The sequence below is a fragment of the Lactuca virosa genome, chromosome 8 (genome assembly GCF_052849685.1).
Source record: "Lactuca virosa cultivar CGN04683 chromosome 8, Lactuca_virosa_CGN04683_v6, whole genome shotgun sequence".
Lineage (NCBI taxonomy): Eukaryota > Viridiplantae > Streptophyta > Magnoliopsida > Asterales > Asteraceae > Lactuca > Lactuca virosa.
Window position 1 is genome coordinate 14800706 of NC_136433.1, and position 23467 is coordinate 14824172.

The window sequence follows — 23467 nt, forward strand, 5'->3', positions numbered from 1 at the left end:
ATAAACAAATTTTATTTTTGGGATTTTAACTAAACTAACCATTAGTAACAATGTCGGCAATAAAAATGACCATACTTTTTGTCACATTAAAATACTACTTATTTTGATGAAGAAAAAATATTCAAGGTCATTCCGGATTCCAGAACTTTCCGGATTACATTAGGACGAAAAAGGGAAGAAACATAATCCATAAATAACTGTAAGACCTGTGTACTACACGGTTATATATATATATATCTGGTAAGAATTTTTTTTTGATAGGAAGGTAAGAAATTTTTTTCGGCTTATTTTTTTGGCGAACAAAATAAATGAATCATTAGATGAGTCAATAATAACATGATTCACAAAAAAAAATTCCCGAAAAAACATTTTGATGATTCATTTTTACGATGATTTTGTTGATATTCACTAAAATTGTCATAAAAGTGAATTTTTTTCTTAATTTACCTAAAAATAAATCATAAAAGTGTTTTTCCGGATTTTTTTTCTTGTGAATCATCTAATGATTCATTTCATTTTTTTCCTAAGAAACTATGTATATAAAAAATTTCTTACCTTCCTATCAAAAATTTCATTCTTATTTGATCGTGACTCTCTCTCTCTCTCTCTCTCTCTCTCTATATATATATATATATATATATATATATATATATATATATATATAAACATTTAGCCTCAAATGCTAAACTTTTAAGAGATACACCCTTTAAAGCAGTATTTAAAACAATGTTATGGATTACAAAAAAATCAGATCGATAAACCATTGAAATAGTCAAAGAAAATAAAATTGCTCCTTATATCTCGATGTCACCAAAAGTTAAGTGGAAGTTAAAAGACTTAGGACCCGTTTGATACGTATCTTTTTAGGTCCAAACAGATCTTTCTGGCTGAATGGACCGGAAAGACTGTTTGATTTGCATAAAAGAAGGGGTCTTTCCCAGTAAGATATGTCTTTCTCAGAAAGCTCCAAAATCATATCTTTCTGGCTGAATGAGCTGGAAAGACAATTATATACCAAACCCCGTCTTTTTCTTTCTTTATTGGATTATTAATTTTTTTTAAATAATTTTTTTATTGAATTATTATTTTTTTTCATCATTAAGCACGATCAATCAGATGTATAATCAACATAGTTTCTTTCCCAAAACATTCCCAAACAACCTTTTACCGGACTTATTCTAATTAGGAATCTTAAATTCAGAGAATTTGTTATTTCACAGCTATATAAAAACCAACGTAACTTAATATGTGTGGCTCCTCAACCTTTCCATCTCTTTCATCAGCTACCATAGCCACCAGCCCACCACTACCACCACTTAGCAGACGACCTTCTCCACCATCATTCTTCGTCATCGAATTCCTACCTTAAAGTTGATGAATCAAATATAAGGTTCCACGCTCCCACCTGATCAAACCATCCCATAGCCACTCACGGTTTCTCTCATCCTTTCACTCCCAAGAATGGGTCCCTAATTCAAATCACCATCTCCACAACTTTTTGCTTATATTAAAAAATTGAAGCGGAAGAAGGAAGACATCAATGGTTCCAAAAAGTGGCATTCATCTCAACGTGATTGAAGATGAAGAATTCAGTCAAATCACCATCACCACCGTTCACGACAACTAACAAAACCTGTATATGAAGAGTTTGGTCAAAGAGACTTTCTTTCGCTAAGGACTTCGACTGTTTAAGGTAAATCGGGTGAGGTTAGGATTTTTTTTTTCTTCCGATGGTAGATTTTTTGATATTTTACAAAATAATGCTTTTATTCTTACTTATTATTGACGATCAGGTTCTTTTAACTTATGTCGGTTTGATTTTGTTATTTGGTACTCTGAAAATTTTGTACATAGATGAAATTTTGTATATTTAGACCTTGAATCCTATATTTTCGTTATGCTTCAGGTAGATATGAGATTAGGGGTTTCATTTTTTCCTTCTTTTCCATGTATCTTCTCTATGCAGGGTTTCACATTTTCTTAATTTTGTAATTTGAGCTTGTAGAAGACCAGCAAAGTGCTTACATTATCTCGGTTTCTCCTTATCTATATGAACTTTTCTTACCGGAAATGAAGGTAATTCATCCTTCTATCTTTGTTCTTTTTTGAGTTTTATACTGAGCTGTGTTTCATTTATTTGGTAGTACCAAATGGTTTTTATGATCAGGGCTAAGGTTGTTGGGTTAATGGTTTTTCAGTATGTGGTGTGGGATGAGGGTTAGAATTTGAAACGAATCATATATTTTTGGGTTCAACATCCTCTCTCTCATAATTTTGAATGTATTTTTTTTGGATTTGACCTTTTTATAAAACTCAAGGTTGTACATTTTGAGTTCTTTTTAATATGCATGGGTGAAAGGGGGTCAAAGTAAGAAAAGAACAGGAACAATTTCTGGTTTTTCTGATTTTGACCCATTCTTTTTATTTTCCCTTTTTGATTTTGCAATTTTCCGAAAAGAACAAGAATGATTTCTGGCTTCTCTGTATATATCTGGTTTTCCATTGAGAATATAAACGATCTTTGTGTGTTTATTTAGTTTATACATGATAGGTAAGGTAATTGTATTGTGTGTTTTGGTTCAGATCTGACCACAGTTTCCTCCCTTTCTCTTTTTTGAGAAACACGTGTGTATTAGAAAACACATGGGATTATCCGGTAAAAATGGAAATCTCTGCTTTTCAAGTTCTGACCACCTGCATACATTTTTTTTTTTTTTTTTTTTTTACAGATTTGACCACCTACATATCTACGAAATTTTACAAAACCGATAATCAATAGGCTTCAAACTAAAAACCACAAGCTTCTATTTCAGTCCAGTTTTAGTTTACTGTAAATCTAAAACGAAGCTTTTAATATGTGAATATTCAGTTCTTACATTCTCATCATGTCATGTTTTGATGTCTGCACTTGTATATTAGGTTTAAAGAGTTTCCCTAATACATGGTTTATGTATGAAATAGACCGATTCTCATTAATTTGAATGAATATATATCTAATTTGAAAGTGTTATTTTTATTTTGCCTTTAATAATCCTTCTTTTACAGTAAAAGACAAAGCTATGATCTTCTTTTAGGGAAGAAAGGCTTCAAATAAAGTATCAGAGATCAGATCTGCACAACACATCACATGCTTAGAGATCTCATCCATGAAAAAGAGTTGTTACTTGAAGATGGAGAGGCTAGGAAGAGCTTTTAAGTGTCGTTTTTCATTTTTCATGTTTATTGCTTTGCTGTACAGTGGAAAGAAACAGTTGTATATTTGATGATTTTAAAAATAAATTAGACTTCAATTACGGAAAGAACTGTTATTTTGCTGATGAAATGAAGAATGTACCAAATGGTGAACAATTGTTCCTTTTTTTCTACCTTGATTTGCTTACTTTAAATATAAAGTCACACTTTTGTTAACGTTAAGTGGTTGTTGTAAGCTTGGAACACACATTGAGTTACTTCTCAAACTTTGTTCTTGCTTTCTTAATTTTTGGATGGAACTTATAATAAAGCCATTTATTTAAGTGAAAAAGTGCTTATGGGTTACGATGGATTTTGATGTTACCAATTTGAATTTATTAGCGTTAGTCAAAAAGTTAAAAACTTTATATATTGATGAGTTGAAATGATAACCACATTCCCAGTTTCCAACTTACAGGCGATTGGATTGAAACCTAACTGGAAGCTTTTCTTGATCTGTGATCAAATTATACTTATGCTCAATATCTACCAATCAGAGGCCAATTTAGACTTTTTTTCCCTTAATGTTTTTGTTGCCTAGCCTATTTGGGTGATTTCAATCATTGTTCGGTTCGGTTAATGGTTTGTTGGGTTCAAATTAAAGGTAATGGTTCGGTTCGGTTAATGGTTTGTTGGGTTCAAATAATATTCGAAAGTGAACATATATATCATGTTAACAAAAATAATAATAAACCGCACCCATCTATCTAAGAATGGTTCATTTAAATCGGTTGTGGTTTGGTTTTTTGATTATTATGCTCACATATGCTACCAACAAAGACATCTTTTGCAAAAGAAAACTAAATGCCAAGAATAAACTATTCACCGTAAAAAACTTATCCAACGTCTGCCAAAAGTAAATACTTTTTGAAAATTACAACTTTTATTCTTTAATTTAAAAAACTAACTTAATATGTTTTATATTTTAGTTCAGTAAATACTTTTTAAAAATTACAATAGTTACACTTTGACATTTCTTGATAAGTGTTAATAGAAAATGATCGTCACTAACATAAGAATAACATATTTTTACTTTTAACACACAATAGCAACTTATTTTTCTATTTAACAAAATTCTTGTATTGTTTTTTAAACCCAAATGTAGGTATTTATCTTCCATAATTGATTTTTTTTGCATGACCAACTTTATGTGATAATATCCAGAGGGATATCACGTGCCAATAGAAAACTATTAGGGAAGCTTGACGAACAATTTAACAAAAGTGAAGTCTATACATCAAATATGGTGTATAAAGAAATGTGACACGATTAATAATGCATAATCAACGTTTGTTCATGTATATTTGTAAAGAATCCTAACATCTCATTTCTAATTATTATTGATTTCGTTTCTGCTAACATGACATTTATTGATAAATGTTTAGATATAGTAAACTATTTACGTAAAAAAACTAATCGCTTTAGAAATTAATTTTTAAAATAAATTAGCCGCGCCCGTCGCTTAGCGCGAATAGACAGCTAGATATATATATATATATATATATATATATATATATATATATATATATATATATATATATATATATGAAATTTGAATTTATAATGAAAATAAAATTAAAATCCATTTATTATAATATATATTACAATTATTACATTTAAATATTATATGAAATTTAATAAAAGGGAAAAAAAACATAAAATAAAATGCAGACAAAATTTAATTTAAAATAACTATAAAATAATATGTGACAAAATGAATGAGAGTATAACATCTAATAAAAAAAATATTTTTATTTATTAGAGTAGATTTCAAAACAAACCCGAAATCAGATGAATTTTTTTAAATTTTCAAGCAAATGTTTTGTATTTTACTCAAACCTAACAAAATTGTAAAGAAACGTAGTTAATGAGAAGTAGATAGGTAATAAGATTTAAAATGTAACGTTTGATTGAAAAAAAATGATATTAGAGACTTCAAAATAACCATTTCAAATATGAATAGAAATATTTTTTTGAATTTTGTTTTTGATACAAATTAATAATAAAAAAATACACATTATATAAAGCACAAAAAACTTGGTCACTTTCTTTTAGTAACAATCTTATTATAATATACTTTGGTTGATAACCCTTGATTTTTTTAGAAATTTCACTATGAGTAATTCAAAATAAGGTGATTCATCAGTTTATCGCTACCTCTATTGGTATATATTGCTATAATAGAATAATGGGATTAATTACATATAAATAAAAAAATATTGCATCATCACGATATATGTATGCTGCGTACACATATATGCCATAATACATCTACATCCAACAATAGATTGACTTTGGTACATGTTAGCGTTATATTAATATTATGTGTATGTATTTATTGTGTATAGTCGGCCCATTTATGTTTGGCCCTTTTCCAGTAACTCATACGTTGTATATATATATATTGTCATTATTGAATGAAAGGTTTTTTTTATGGGAAATATTAGCAATTTCAGTACATAGTTTCATAAAAAGTCTTTTATTTAAAATTATGAAATGTGTCATAAATAAGAATAAACAAATTAATCTGAGAACACACAGTGTGTAATTACTTTAATATCACAAAATATTTTAGCAATTCATAATAGTTTATTAATGAGATAATAATTATAGGGAAAATGATTTACAAGCCCAACGAAGTTTTCAAACTGTTCAAAAAACCCCAATCATGTTTTGTCTGTCTAAAAAAACCCAACGAACTTAACATTTTGTCTAAAAAGCCCAACTAAGTTATACTTTCCTGAAAGTCAAATAAGAAAAATAGATGACGTGACTTATTACCGTATCAGAGAAATGACTTGTTAGACCAACGAAGTTTCCAAAACGTTTAAAAAACTCCAATCATGTTTTGATTGTTCAAAAAAAAACCTAATGAACTTAAACAAAACAAAATTGTGATTTTTTGAAACTTTGTTGAATTTTTTAGACAAAAAGTTAAGTTCGTTGGGTTTTTTGAACAGACAAAACATGATTGAGATTTTTTGAATGCTTTGAAAACTTTATTGACTCATTTTCCCATAATTATACTAAACAAACATTTCTTACAACGAGAAACGTAACGCTTGTAAGATTTTAAAATTCAAATGTTGAGATGATTGATAAGATACAAAGCATTGCTACTCCGCCTTGCAATACTCACGATACTGCTCCTGATCTTTTTCTTCACCGCTGGACTGACTTTTTGGTCGGAAAATTCATCAATGCAGGTGTACACGTCGGTGATGGCGGCACTGGTCCAGGTCTGTGCATTGGAAATCGCAAATCTCTTGTTAACAGAGGAACCAAGGCTAGAAACTGCTTTCAGGGAGTCGATAATTTCATCAATGGAGTCCTTGAGCTCTTCGATGCAGTCTTTGAGGATGGCGGCGTCGCCCTTGCTGATGTTCTTGCTCTTGGCTAATTTGGAGACGGCGGAGCGGGCGGCTGATGCGGATTTGACGGTGGCGGAGAGGGCTTGTTTCACCAGTCTAATGGGGTTTGATTTGACGGAGTTGGCATAAGGGAGGAGGTGTTGGGGTTGGAAAACTATTCTATTAAACACGAAAATAGAATTACAATAGGAGGAGCAACTCTCACACTCAACTATTACGAAAAACCAACCCTCTCACTAACACTCTCACTCTAAGTGTTATACTATCTGTTTCTCTGTGTTTTTGGGATGTATACAACTGAAGAATGAAGTCTCTATTTATAGTCTTGGCAGCCACCATTGTAGTTGCGTCTGTTAATTGTGTTCATCATAGGGTGGGAAGAAAAACTTGTCCCGTAGGTTTCATTTTGTCAACAATGATGGCTACTGTAGCTTTGGAGGCTTTGGAGGCTGGAACACAACAAATCTCCCCCTCCAGTCTCCGTCTAACAATCCTCATCCCAACTATGTCAGCACATAGTCTGTGTTTCTCTTGTGTCACCACCTTTGTCAACATGTCTGCAGGATTGTTATTGGTGTTGATCTTTAACAACTTCAATTCTCGTCCCTCAATTGCTTCTCTAAGCCAGTGATAACGTATATCAATATGTTTTGTACGGGAATGGTACATCGAGTTCTTACTCAGGTCCATAGCACTCTGACTATCGCAATGAATGATGTACTCTTCTTGTGGAAAGCCTAATTCTTGAAGAAACCGTTTCATCCATATAAGCTCCTTCCCAGCTTCAACGGCAGCACTATACTCGGCTTCTGTTGTTGACAGTGCGACACACTTCTGTAACTTGGATTGCCACGAGATAGCTCCCCCTGCCAAAGTAAAAATGTAACTTGATGTAGATTTCCTACTATCAAGATCTCCTGCCATATCGGCATCTGTATAACCTTCCACGATTGGCTTTGCTCCCCCGTAGCATAAACATAGTTTCGAACTACCCTTCAGGTATCGAAGTATCCATTTGACTGCTTCCCAATGTTGTTTTCCCGGATTAGCTAGATATCTACTCACAACACCGACAGCATGAGCAATATCTGGTCTTGTACACACCATTGCATACATAAGACTTCCTACGGCTGAGGAATAGGGGACTGCCTTCATCTCTTCTTTTTCTTTCTCAGAAGATGGACAATTTTTCTTACTCAACTTGAAGTGGTTAGCCAAGGGCGTACCAACGGGCTTGGCATTTTCCATGTTGAACCTTTTGATCACACGTTCAACATACTCTTCCTGTGATAAGAACAATTTTCTTGATTTTCTATCACGGATAATTTTCATGCCCAATATCTGTTGTGCTTGGCCTAAGTCTTTCATATCAAAGAACTTAGACAAATCCTTCTTCAAGTTGTTGATCATCATTGCATCTTGGCCCACTATCAACATATCATCCACGTAGAGCAAAAGGATGACAAATTTCCCATCTGGAAACTTCTTCAGATAGACACAATGGTCTGCAACAGTTCTCTTGTACTCATGATTCATCATAAATGAACCAAACTTCTTGTACCACTGCCTTGGGGCTTGCTTAAGACCATAAAGGATCTTCTTTAATTTACAGACGAAATGCTCTTTCTTTGGGACTTTAAAGCCATCAGGTTGCTCCATGTATATTTCTTCATCCAAATCACCATGGAGAAAGGCTGTTTTCACATCCATCTGCTCAAGTTCAAGATCTAGACTGGCAACTAATCCGAGTACAACTCGGATAGACATCATCTTCACAACTGGCGAAAAAATTTCATCAAAGTCGATTCCTTCTTTTTGTTGGAAACCTTTGACAACGAGTCTCGCCTTATACTTCATAGTATTTCCCTTGCCGTCTTTCTTCAACTTGAAAACCCACTTGTTTTTCAAGGCTTTCTTTCCTTTGGGGAGGTTTACCAACTCATATGTTTGATTCTTCTGCAAAGAATTCATTTCTTCTTCCATGGCCTTCTGCCAATTTGCTTTGTCAATATGAGATTGAGCTTCTTGAAAACTCTCTGGCTCTCCCTCACTAGTAAGAAGGATGTAGTTTGAAGTCGGATATCTTGTTGATGGAGCACGTACTCGTTCGGATCGTATAACTTGAGTTCCTTCGTTTGCAACTTCTGGCAGTGGATCTGAATTATCCAGGGGTGGAAGCTCCCCCTGCTCAACACCTTCTTGATATGCATCATCGCCTTCTTCATCCACTTCTTCAGCGGAAACATCTTCTTTATTTTCAGATATTATATCTGAAACTTTGGAGTTTTGTTGCTTGTTAACCGGTGCCTTGAAATCATAATACTGGTTTTCATAGAAAACCACATCTCTACTTCGAATAACCTTCTTTAGTTCTGGGTCCCATAGCCTGTACCCGAACTCTTCATCTCCATATCCAATAAAGATGCATGGAGTGGATTTGAGGTCCAACTTCTTCCGCATTTCACTTGATACATGTGCAAACGCCTTGCACCCAAATACTCTCAAGTGAGAATATGATATGTCTTTACCCGTCCATATCTTCTCCGGAACTTCAAAATTCAATGGAGCGGAAGGTGACCTATTTATTAGATAGCAAGATGTCAATACAGCTTCACCCCAGAATGGCTTTGGGAGTTTAGTCATGCTGAGCATGCATCGAACTTTCTCAACAATGGTGCGATTCATCCGTTCTGCTACACCATTGTGTTGTGGGGTTCGTGGGACAGTCTTTTCATGTCTGATACCATGTTCCGTGCAGTATTTAGAGAACTCACGGGAATAGTATTCGCCTCCATTATCTGATCGGAGACATTTTAGCTTCTTACCTGTTTGTCTTTCCACCATTGCATGAAAAGATTTGAAGCGGTCCAATACTTGGTCCTTCGTTCTCAAACAGTATGCCCATACCTTTCGTGACGCATCGTCAATAAATGTCACAAAATACCGGCTTCCACCAAGAGATTCTACTTCAATGGGTCCACATACGTCGGAGTGGACAAGGCTCAGCAACTCAGAGCGGTTCTTTCTTGTGGAGCTAAAGGAAACTCTGTGTTGTTTCCCGAATAGGCAGTATTTACAAGGATCCAAGGCAACATCTTTTGCCATTGAAATGGACTCCTTCTTTGCAAGAGTCGTCAATCCCTTCTCGCTCATGTGGCCTAGTCTTCTATGCCACAAGTTTGGTGATGTCTCTTCTTTAACAACATTGAGACTTGGTTGACGCAACTTTGCATGACTTTTATAAAGAGTACCATCAAGTTTTCCCCTTGCAACAACCATAACACCTTTTAACAACTTCCAGGTGCCATTTTTGAATTGATTATCATATCCTTGGACGTCAAGAGCTCCAACTGAGATAAGATTCATTCTCAGCTCTGGGACATGCCGAACATCTTTCAACACCAATGTACATCCAACATTGGTCTTTAAATGCACATCACCAATACCAGCAACGCTTGAGAAACTGGTGTTTCCCATCTTCACGGTACCATGGTCTCCGGGTTTATAAGTACTGAATAAATCTCGGTTTGAAGTCGAATGATATGATGCAGCGCTTTCAATCACCCACTCATCATCATGAGTTTCAACATGTAGGCATGATTCCTTCTCGTATGTAACAAGGGCAACGTCTTGTGTTATGGTGACCATGGTTTCACCATTCTCCCTGCTTGGATTCTGGCTTGTCTCGGGCTGCTCTCGTAAGAACCTTCGGCAATCACTCCTTTTGTGGCCATAATAATTACAATGATTGCAATAGCCTTCGAACCATGTATTTGAAGATTTACCTCGCTCTCGCGATTTCCCTCGATCTCGTGATTTCCCACGATCTTGGGATCTTCCTCTACTTTGACCATGTCTACCTCTGCCTTTACCTCGACCTCGGCCTCCAGTTCTGCCTCCGCCTCTTTCTTTGTTTTCTGACACGAGGGCAAAAGACTGGTCTGTACCAGCTTCTTTCCTTCTGGCTTCCTCGTTCATTAGGGCATCTGTGACCATCTCCATTGTCACTTTACCACCGGGGGCAGAATTGCTGAGAGTCACAACAAGCGTCTCCCAATTATCTGGTAGAGAACTCAAGAGCAATATGGCTTGTTCCTCGTCTTTGAGAACCCAATCAGCAGCACCGAGCTGGTTTACGAGATCCTGGAACTGACTCGTATGCTCGGTTATGGACATACCACTTCGTAACTTGTGGTTTACAAGGCGCCTCATCAGCAAGGTCTTGTTGCGTGCCGTCTTTGCCTGATACATATTCTCGAGCTTCTCCCAAAGTTTGTACGCGTCTGTCTCTTGAGAGACATGATGAAAAACACTGTGGTCGATCCACTGTCGAATTTGTGCCACCGTTTTCCTGTTTATTCTCATCCAAACTTCGTCTGTCTTCGTGTTGGGTTTGACGCCTTGCTTTTCTATAGGCTCTGCTAAATCTTTCAGATTAAGCAAATCTTCCATCCTTGGCTTCCACATGTTGTAATTTGTGGGCGTAAGTCGAACCATCGTAATCGTACTTGTAGATTCCATTGAAAATAATTGCAAATTTATTTTACAAATATTTCAAGGAAAAATTAGATAAAACCGAGCTCTCGGTTGGATTCGGAAGCGTCAAAAATGGTGGGGTAGAATTTTTCGGGCTCAAAATATACTTTCTTGAAAAGTTATGTGCTAATTTGTAACTTTTCAGAACTATAGGGGCTAAACTGTAATTTTCGGAACTTACAGGGACTAATCTGAAACGTTTCTGCCAACCAGGGACCTTTCTGAAACTTTTCTGAAGTCTAGGGAGCAAATAGGTTACTTTCGGAACAAACAGGGACCGAACTGCAGTGTTTTAGAAACAGAGGGATCTGTTTGAAATTTTCGGAAACTTCAGGGGCTAAACTGAAAATATCTGAAACTCTGGTCAATGATGACGTCACTGATGACGTCACTCCTTCTTCTCCGGCGAGGCTTTCCGGCGACTGGTTTTTCGGGCGATATTTTCCGGCGATTTTGACCAAACTTTGATCGACGTTTTGGAGGTCTTCCCGTGGTCAAAAAATTACGAAAAATATATTTTCGGAATCCTTGAAACAAGCCCTTTCCAACGGTGTACTCAAAAATGGATTTTGAGACAAAAAAATTTTGACCAAAAAACAGAGAAATTCGTAAAGAATTCTCTGGACACCAAACGGGGCTCTGATACCAGTTGTTGGGGTTGGAAAACTCTTCTATTAAACACGAAAATAGAATTACAATAAGAGGAGCAACTCTCACACTCAACTATTACGAAAAACCAACCCTCTCACTAACACTCTCACTCTAAGTGTTATACTATCTGTTTCTCTGTGTTTTTGGGATGTATACAACTGAAGAATGAAGTCTCTATTTATAGTCTTGGCAGCCACCATTGTAGTTGCGTCTGTTAATTGTGTTCATCATAGGGTGAGAAGAAAAACTTGTCCCGTAGGTTTCATTTTGTCAACAATGATGGCTACTGTAGCTTTGGAGGCTTTGGAGGCTGGAACACAACAGGAGGGAGGTCAAGCAGACGGATGGGTAAGTGGTGGCGTTGCATGAGGTTTTGACAAAATTGGTGTAGGCTTGGGTGGTGGTGGTGGTGGATGACTGTGGATCCGCGGCCATTGACATTGCCATTGCCGTGGCCATGAAAGTAAGAAAGAAAAGCGAGAAGAAGTTGGCGTGTTCCATTGCTGATTGTTCGGGTGATGTTGAATTCTTAGAGATTTGTTGCTTAATTTATAGGGAGTTTTATCAGGGGATTTGAATAAATATATTTTTCAAGATTAATTAGATAAAAACATTTTAATACTATCTATCTGTCTTTCACATAAAAAACTTATTATCATTAAATATTTAATATAACTTTTTTTTATTAAATTATATATCTATTAAATGTATTTATATAACATAAGAAAAATTATAGAATAAAAATGTATCAACGAGTAGAAAGTCAACATATTAATTTGAAGTCCTTTCCATGCAGTTAATTTAATTTTAAATTTTAACATTCTCATTGCAAACTAATCATTTATAAATATAAATACTGTATATTAATAACCTCAAAATGAATGAAAAACTTAAAAAGCGAAATATCAAACCTGGTTTTTTTGTTGAAAACCCAAATCTTTACAACTTGTTCGGCTTTTTACTATAAGATTATGAAAAGTCAAATCCGACCTAAAGCATAAACGATGTCATCTTATATATTGAATATAGTGGTGTTCATTGGTTTAAATCCAATCGATTTTAATGGAAACTATCCAATCTAATAATCATTTGAAGGTTGAATTTTGTCAACCGATCTAATCCAATTCGATAAATGCAACTCAGTCGACTGGTCTGATTAGATATAAGATTGGATCGGTTTTACCCAGTTGATTGATTATCCGTTATTCAACCATCTCTAATCCATTTTCTATCAAATAATAACCAAATATAATTATAATAATTAAAACTAAAATTGCAAACAATTACACTAAATAAAACTAACAAATGACACTTCAAGTCTTCAATTTCAACGACCAAGGTTTAAACATACAAAATCGTTAAGAAAATTGACTGTGTTTGTAATTTTCTAATATTATACCGATATATAATATAATTAGATTTATTGAATTAATATTGGAGATCTAGTTGGATGAACATTGGATTGGTTCAGTTTGGTTATCCAATGGATTTTCAATGTGATCCAAAAATCCATCCCATTCCCATCAGAGTGGATTTTGAAAATTAGAAACAAGTCCAATTTGGATATACAATCAAGTCGGTCGGTTCGTAATTGGATCACCCGGTTTGAATTGGATCGATTAAGTTGTGTATACGTGAAGACATAGAGACGTCTTTCTTTGTTTTTATAAGCGTCGCTGTATTACCCTATTGACCATTTTGATTTAATCATGCAATATTATAACTTGATACCTTCATATATATGAGGAAGCACTACCCTTACCAGGTGATGTTTACACAATTTGAAATGATTGTGTTGGTGATTTAAAAAATATAAATATTTGAAGTGTTTTGATTTTAATTTGTAATGTTTAAATAAATAATATTTTGTTACTTATTAATCATTTGAATAATATACAATGTTTTAAAAACCGGTTTGAACCGGCTGGTCGAACCGGTTGGACCGGGAACAGGGGAGGGAGCGATTCAACTATCACCGGTTTTACATTGATTTCTATTGAACCGACTGGATTTTAGAAAAACCCGGTTGAACCGGTCAAAATAAACCGGTTGAACCGGTCAAAATAAATCGGTTGAACCAGTTAAACCGAATAAAAAAACTTGAAAAATAATCATTTACATAATAAACATTGGTGATTTTTTTCATACCTATTTAGTTTTCTTAAAATAAAAACATATGGTAATGTTATAAAGTTTTTTGATGTGTTTTTATTCATCCAAAACCATATTTAGTTTCGGTATTATATTTTATTTTCTTTTTGACGTATATGTATTGATGTAAAACATTAAAACTTATGGTTATGTGTTATTTTAATGTATTTGGATTTATCTACAACTTATTTTTATATGTATTTTTAGTGTTTGAACTTGTAAACATCAAATTCATGATTTATATATATGTATGTATGTGCAGAAAAATAGGAAAAAACATGAAAAATATAGAAACCGGTTCACTTGGCGGTCGAACCGGTTAAACCAGTTGAACCGGGAATCGGTCACCATACCGGTTTAACTAAAAAACCGATTTTTAAATGTCACACCCCAAAACCGGAACGACGGAAACGTTCTGGGGCGGAGGACGTCATGTACAGTATTACAACAATGCATAATAGTAAACAAGCAACAACATCATCCATTGCATTAATAATATAATTTAATACAAGTGTGTTCTGTGTATAGTTATAAGACACCAAAAATGAATAATCAAAATAAAGACGAGTCTTGAAAGCTCCGTCTTCACAAAACCTGGTCGTCGGTACCTGCCTACTGGTGACCTGAGAATACAAGTTATTTTGAAAGGGTAGATCAGCATTAAAGCTGGTGAGTTCATAAGTATTTTAGTGTCATTGTTTGTATGAAAGTGTTTGTAAATGTTTGATGTAAATGTTTGTAAGTGTTTGTAGTAAATGTTTGTATTTCCTAGAAAATCCTATATTTTCTATTAAAAGTAGCGTTCTACCAAGGCCCGACTGTTCTGTATGTTGTTTGTTTGTAAAAGTGTGTATTTTTCCCAAGTATGACTATCATTACCAAAATATAGATTACATTATCGTTTATGTGAGAAGATCACAATGTGAATGCAATGGGAAAATAACGATGTACTGTAGTATTGTATATAAGTAACTACCAATGTACTAAGTACCTTAAACCAGTTTGTTTAATTAAGGTAAAATGTGATGAGGTTGTAACCATACTTGATTAATAGTAAAACACAATGATCAAAGATGTCGAAATGGTATGACATTCGTCACCCATAGACCTGCAGGTCCCACTGTAGCTAGCAGCAAGGTGTAGGACGGTCAGTCCCGTATAGATCTATACACAAATCCACGCTCTCCCTCCAGGAGACTCTGGTTACAAAACGTGACACAGCAGTATATTGCCATGCCATGAAGTAGTGGCTCACATTAATGTTATATTATTCTAGTGTTTGTATAATATGCTCTAGTGTATTGTATGTTCTCTCTGTTCTAGTGTATAGTATGTTCTCTAGTATAGTGTAGTGTATGTTCTCTTAGTTTCTCATCATATTATGTTCTTTAGTATAGTGTAGTGTATGTTCTCTTAGTTTCTCATCATAGTATGTTCTATTTGTTTCTCATAATAGTAAGTTTGTATTGACTCATGAATGAACTGACTCTTGTATGTTTCATTGTACTAGAAATAGTGAGTAGTAAACCTCTAAACTATACCTATTATAGTTTACTAGTATTGTTGTTTGAATGACTGAGTATGTTTGTACACCTTTACTACCCAAAGGTGCTGAACTGATGTAAGCACTTTTATATCTATACATATATACATAATATATAACTAAGATTCAAACGACACTTAGACAAATAACCGGATACCCTAAGTCCACAACCAAACAAGGAACAAGAAATAAAGTGAGTTATCAGTCCTAAGTCCTTTCAACCTTACTTATATAACTATATCTATATAGACATGATTTTGACAATATATATAAGTTTAAAAGAGTTTAATAAAGAGTTTAACATATAAAAGAGTTTTAACCATTTGAATGCACTACTAGAAAAATAGCCTTTTACGACGCGCATTGCGTGTCTTAAAACGCTCAGACGACGCGCAAATGCGTGTCAAGAAAGGCCTTGTCATAACGAGAGATGACATGCTTTTGCGCGTCGTCTATAGACGACGCGCATTTACGACGCACATTTATGACACACAATGTGTATCATTAAAACCCCTGTCAAGAAAGGCCATGTCATAAACAAAGATGACACATATTTTTGCGTATCGTAAATTTAAATGTTTAAAAAAATATATTTATATATTTATTAAATTTTAAATTAAATTTTCATTTCATGTCTCATAATAGAAATAAAATACCATATACAAAAAATACAATCCATTGCATAATATAAAATAAAATTTCATACACAAAAAAATAAAATAAATTGTACAAATTATAATATGTCATACAAATAATCATACAAATGTTAAACAAAAATAATACATTGCTAACATGGGTTACATTCCTATAAAACTAACAAATAATCATCCAACTCTGTTGTTTCTTACTAGAATATGTGTGTAATTGTCTCCTTCATCAGCCTCCATGTCCAAAGTCGGATCTACCTTCCTAATCTGTATGTATAAGACACATAAATATATTGTGAATTTGTGATCTGATCTAAAATATGAATCTTGAATGTTGGTTGTACCTTGTGCTTAATTTCAGTAGCCAAAATAGCATATTGCCTTAAGAAAACTGCTAGACCACAATTTTTAGAAATGTAATTCTTTAAAAGTAAAAAGCTGAAACTACCAAACCATAAAAGAAATGTATAATTGTTTCAATATATTACTAAAGGGGCAGAATAGTCTTTTTGTCTGTTATTATCCTTGTCCCAATCCCTAAAAGTCATGTAATATATTAACTACATTAAATGACCATCTTACCCTTACTTTCCAAAAGACAAATTTCACAATACCCTTCAAGTTTGCCCAAGTACCCACCAAGTAAGGAATTTGATGCCAAAATATTGCAAGTTTTTGTGAAAATATTGAAAGTTTAAAGCTCATCCAAGGTCATATAAGTAGGCATATAAACAAAGTTGACTTTTTTTCATCAAGAAAGATATGACCATCAACAACAGACAGCTAAGTATTAAGTCCCTGTTTGGTTTTTTTACCTGATTCATACAACATCTCAGTATCACATTTCTTACATGTATATATATTCAGCTATTATTGCATCAAGCTAGCAGCTTGCACTATTTGATCCAGTGCATAGGTTCTCAAGTACACCTGAAGCTGCACACAAGAAATAATGATATGATTTCCTTCAGAGTACAAACATGAAAAAAGAAGAAGAAGCAAACAGCTCTTGATTGATTAGAATGTGTTAAGAGCAACAGCCTAATATATATTTATTAGAATGTGTTAAGAGCCTAATATATATTTATTAGAATGTGTTAAGAGCAACAGATTACCTTTAGAAACATGTCATAAGCAATAGCCCATACAATATCTCAGACCATTTGTTGTTTCCATTGAAGAAACATGTGTGGAATCATCCTGTGATAATTCTGAATCCATAAATTCCAATGGCTTCAAATTGTCCCCCTATGACATAACACATCACATAAGCAATTTAATCACTCATACAAATATATAAAAGCCAGCTATTGCAAATTTGCATAAATTGAATCTTAATAAAACTAACCATTCGTGTAACAGATTTTTTAAATTTGGTAGCAAGACGACGTTGCATGTTTCATATGATTTCCAGCAAGCGGGCCATTTCCTCAAGTCTTTTTGAATTTTCAATTTCATTTTTGTAGAGAAATGGGTGCCCAATGACAGAAGCCTGAATTATATATAAACTTAAATAGTATAAGAAAATACACCATACAAAGTATAAAATCAAGATGCAAAAAAAGAATCATACCTTGATGCAGATGATACATCATTATCATTTCCACCTTTATTCAATGACAAATAAACAGCAGCAAAGACCAATCTCAGGACGCCTTCTTCTGCCAAACTCACACCAGCAAGCATCTCCAATGAACTAATTATCCATAAAAAAATAATAAAAATTAATGTCATATGAAAGCAATAATATAAGTTCCCTGGTTGGGGAAAGGAAAGCTTCGTGAAACTGTGTCAGGTTTGCTTGCAATCGAGAAGATTCCCATTTTTGCAATTGCACAATGGCAGGGCCCTCTTCACCAAAGCTATAAGTCATGTCGCTTCTAGCCTTCTACTACAGAAGCAAAGAACATAAATCAATTTAAACAAAAAGTGGATGTAATCAGGTTTTTACATTTTCTTAAAAATCATATACAGGATGCAAGAAACCAAAACAAGCTGTGAGGTGGCATAATACTCAAACATATCTTCATCATATTCATCTTTAAGAAGATCTTGGAAGGTTTGAACTTGAACAACAGTTTTCTGCTCATTGGATTGGATTTTAGGACCAGAGGGGACGAACAGTTTCTTTGGTGGCTTTCCTCTGGATGCTGGGATTGTACAAACCAACATAGTCGAATCATTCACCCACACATAACTGCCAATCAAAATTCAAAACAAACATTTTACTATTACCAAACAAGATATAATAAAAAAATAATAATATTTAAGTATGGTCCATACTTGTCAAATATTGCATTCAGGAACACATCCGGTGACTGAAACAAGGGTTTAGCTTTTCCTGTCTCCACATCTACAACCCAGACTCTCAGCTTGCTGCCAACATCATCCTCTCCCTCACGTTTCACTCATCAGACTCATCAAACAACAGACTGGATATAACTATTTTCTAGTTGCCAAAAGATCTATAATCATGGTGCTTCATTTTGAAACATCAACACCAGTTGTACGTTGACCATTACCTGATCTTGCTAAATGCTGAAGGCTAAATGCCGACCATCAGTTGACCTAACATTAACAAACAAAATGGAATTAATTAGAAAATGACACAACACACATAATAACATTAGTCTATTCAAATTCCAAGGTTACCATGTAACAAAATTGAGTTTAGATCCATCTGGAAAGCCATGTATCAGGGCCTAATATGCCATTATCCCTTAAATCATGGATCCCAATACCAGTATAGAATGACCTACATGCAAACAACCAAAAATAATTATCCATCTATCAACCAGTCCAAATGAAAGCAGGCATCATAAAAAAGTTGACACTGTATTACAATTACAAATTAACAATAAGCAAGAACAAGCATCCTTATCACCGACATCTTGTTGTGGGTATTAGATTTCCCATCAATACGAACGCCTGCAAGCTTGTCCTCTGGTTTCGCCAACTCTGACAATGGAGGTAAAGATCTTCGCTTTAAGAACAAAATTTATCTCTCTGTGGAGAAAACGATAAAGTTGGAAGTGGTGGAGCATCAACAATATCTCTGATCTCTGCTGGAGGAAGACGGTATCCACTGTTTAATTCTGATTGCACATTCAAAATGAGAAACAGACTGTTAGTCAACTCCATTGAAAACTTATGCCAACTTCTTAAATACCTAATGAAACCATAAGCATGTTAAAAACAAGTCGTTAGTGAATTTAACAAAGTTCAAATTGTGTGCAATAGCCACTACAATCGATTGCCTACACCAGGTCTGAAACTATCAGTATCAGAGCAGACTGAGAACAAGTCTAAGAAGCCGATTTTGACTTTATATGCAAGACTTGTATGGATTTTATTCCAACCTAAGCAGTCTCCCTATTATATAGATGAGGGGCATGTGCCAAAAGATTTGCAGTCATAAACGCCCTGTAAGAATGTCCCCCGATTGCAATTTTGCCTGGATGAGCCACCTGAACCACATACCATTTCCAGTTTAGTCAAGTAAACATCTCACTCACTGACTCACTGAGTCGGTCAGTAGTACACTACATCATCTGATATGGTGGTTCAGAATATGAATAGATTTGATTATATCGATGATTGAATCCAATATAAAATGAAACATCTCCAATCACACAAAAAATCTGAATCCAAGGGGGGGGGGAGAATGAAATAGGGTTAGAATCCAACGAAATATATTTAGAATTAAAGACAAAATTTAGGAAATAACCTCCCTGAGCAGCTTTGTACGAGTATATGGTAGCATCTTCTAAGTCGTTTGCTTTGATTTTTATTAGATCAACTTTTTCTCCAAACCCTATTAGTTGTTGGTACCGATTTTAGGGTTTCACATAGAACAAGAAAGAGGTGGTGATGGAGAGGATGGTAGGGCGACGATGGATGGTAGGAATGGTGGTGATGGTCGATTATGTTGAGGTTGCAGGTGGTGAGATGTAGCTGCGACGACCATGGCAATGGTATGGAGGGGAACTGTAGAGAGAGAGAGAGCGAGAGAGAGAGAGAGAGAGAGATGGTGGTGAGTCTGATGAGGTGAGCATTCCCGTGGAAGGAGGAGACGCAAGCGGGGTTTTTAATTTTTTGGATTTCATTCCCCCAAAAAATGAAAACGCGTGCTAATAGACTAAAATTATTAAGCGACAGGGTAACACGACGCGCTTTTTAGGATAGGTGACCTCCGTGTTTTTAATTTTTTTTGTTGGACACTAATTTTAGGGCGCACAAAAATGCGTGCCCTCTATCCTTCAAATTTTCCAGAGCTGACATTATTTTTTAGGGCACGCACAAATGCGCGTCCTCTATCAGTGCGCGTCATTGTTTGCGCGTCATTAAAGGGCTGTTTTCTAGTAGTGATGGTAACAAATGACTTGATTCTAGTTTATAAAATGTTTTGAAGAGTTTGTTTGATAAACAGTTGAAGTATAAGAAAATCCACTTGTTGATAGTTATTAATCACATGTGATTGATATAACAACTATTATGTTATCAACTTGTATCCCCCCTCCCATAAAAGCATTTAAAATCATTTAAAAGATAAGTTAAGGGGTATGAACTCACCTGTAGTTAGTGATGCGAATGTAAAGTCGGTACAGGATGCTAAGTGTCAAGTGAAGACTTGAGCACACACAGATCCTATTGAGCATATAAAGATACATATATGGATATAATTAGTGTTTATACAACTAATCATGCAAGGAAAACACCCTAGGAACTAGGAAACACTTGGATTGAAGTGTTAGAAGTACCAAGGATTGCATAAAATGGGCTTATGGCCACACTAGTGTATGTACGGCCAAGTGGTGTACGGCCACTTGTGTGTACGGCCAAGTGTGTACAACCATAGAGTGTACGGCTGTACATTCCTTGAAGAACATGCCAAAAAGGGTGGTCTAAGGCTATATCTAGCATCCCCTAAGTGTTCTTGATCTTGTGTTGGAGTATATCATGAGTTTGAGGCCAAATATGCACTAAACAAGGGGTGTACGGCCATATGAAGGGTGTACGGCCGTACACTCTTTGTGTTCATGCATAATATGATGTTTTAAGGCTAGAAAAGGAATGATTCACAAACCTAACAAGAAGATGGAAGAGGTACTTACGAATTAGAAGCCTTTAGGGGTGTTTAAGGTCCAAGAACTAGTATATGTTCTTGGTGTATCTTGAAGATCTAACCAAAAGAAGTAATTTCAACGATGAAATCATGGATCTTCACTAGATATTGTAATGAATCAACTAATCAAAGGAGGTAACACTTACATTTTGAAGATCTAGGTGAAAAACCCGATGATAGTTGAGAGAGAATCGATTTTTTGGCTTGAAGGAGTGAAAAGTGAATAAAAATGGCTGAGTCCCACATATATATGTGAGAGTGTACGACCAGAAGGGGGTGTATGGCCGTACACCCATGTGTACGGCCGTACACTCCTCATGAAGGAGTGTTTGGCCCTTTTGAAATGTGATGAACTTAAGTAACTCATTTCTAAACCCTAACCTTGAAGGTACTAGGCTTAGAACACTCAAACAGATTTCAAACAAACTCTAAACAATGCCAAAAGATAGCAGAAACGAGTCTGACTTTGATTGAATTGAACGGTTGTATAAGATTGAAATTTCAGGTTGTTACATTAAAACATTGATAATATATTATGGGCATCAAAATATTCAAAAAGTAACGAACATCATCGACATCTCCTTCTTCGAAGACCCCACCAATGCGCCTCCTTTCCTCCGGCAATACTCCCCTTCTCAGGCGTTGTCTTTCTCTGGTGCTCCACCCTCGATCACACCTCCTCTCCTTCCGCGATCTTCTCACTCCTCATATCATTCAATCATCAATGCAATCTTCTCCCCTTCTCCGACAACAACGCCTCGTCCCTTTCCTTCTCCCCTTCTCTAGTGATCTTGTGGTTGCTACTTAAAGCAATGCTTCTGGTTCAATCTCGTTCTGTTTTAATTTTCTATTTGATTAATGAGGCTTTTGCAGTTTAACTTAGACTGATTAGTTTTAAAATTGTAAAAAAAGAAAAACATACCACCTAGTATGTTCTCTTAATTTTGATTAAGTGTTTGATAAGGTTTTCGATTTCGATTCTCCTAGTAGGATATCCTGATTTTGATTAGGTGTTTGATTAAGTTTTAGATTTGATTTTCGGGGCAATTACTTATCTAGCCAAATTAAGGAAGTCATTAGCAATTTTAGCCAAAAATTAGTAAATGTCCAAATATAGCCCACAAAACCGTAGGTTTCGAGATTCGTCTACTGTTTCGTGTTTTGTATAATTTTTTTCATTTTCAACATACAAAACCGTAGGTTTTTTTAAAACCTAAGGTTTCCCAAACCGTAGCCTACGGTTTTGGGGAAAAAATACGGGTTTTTTTTAATCTACTATTTTGGGGTTTTTATCTACTGTTTTGTCAAAAAAGTACGGTTTTAAAATTCTTTTTTGTAACATATTGTATAAAAAAGAGTGTTTATAATATGTAGAATAATTTTAACAATTATTTTGTTTAAATCTGACTACTTTTTTGTTAAATTTGACTACTTTTTTGTCAAATTTGACTACTGTTTTGAACCTACCTTATATATATATATATATATATATATATATATATATATATATATATATATATATATATATATATATATATATTATGTATTTTATATTTTTGGAAATATTTCATATTTGGGAAATTTTCTTCTCTGTTGCTTCTTTATTCTCAAAATTAAGATAATGAGTTGTAATGAGTATTTTGTATTGCTCATTACGGATGGAAGATGAGAGTTTGTTAATTCCCAATTATCATATGTTTGGCCACCGGGATACAATCCGAGAATGTTTTATTTAGGTGTTGAATTTTACGAAACCACGACGTTCACCGAATTTGTTCATTTGGTGAAGTGCAAGATGGGTCTTCCCGAAGAATCAAAAATTAGTCTGGATTATCAACATCCAGAACAACTCTATTATTATGGTATTGTTGATGATCGTGATATTAGAAAGATGATCAAGGCAATAAATGCCTTTGGAGATAAATATGTGTCTGTGTATGTGGTGGTTGAAGAAGGCGTTTGGCGTAACGAAGTGGATGATAGAGGAAAGGCATCTGCAACTAATTTATAAAGTGGAAAAGGGAGCAACAACCCAATATGTAAATTTAAAAGTCCAAGTAAAAGTCAATAGCATAGTGTCGCTGGAAATGTAAATGTAGTGCCAGAACTGATTATGTACGTTACACCAGAGAATTATAAGTATATCGGTGATAATGATGTTGATACATATGTTAATGATGTTGGTGTAAATCATTACTCTGACAAAAAAAGC

The 23467-nt window shown here is 34.6% G+C and overlaps 1 long non-coding RNA gene across 1 annotated transcript; it reads left to right on the forward strand.

Annotated features, from left to right (window-relative positions):
* Window positions 1-1227: 1227 nt before the first annotated feature.
* On the forward strand, window positions 1228-3302 carry LOC145134462 (uncharacterized). Its single transcript, XR_013719161.1, has 3 exons — window positions 1228-1693; window positions 1967-2076; window positions 3046-3302. It is a non-coding gene; the product is annotated as an uncharacterized LOC145134462 (long non-coding RNA).
* Window positions 3303-23467: the final 20165 nt, after the last annotated feature.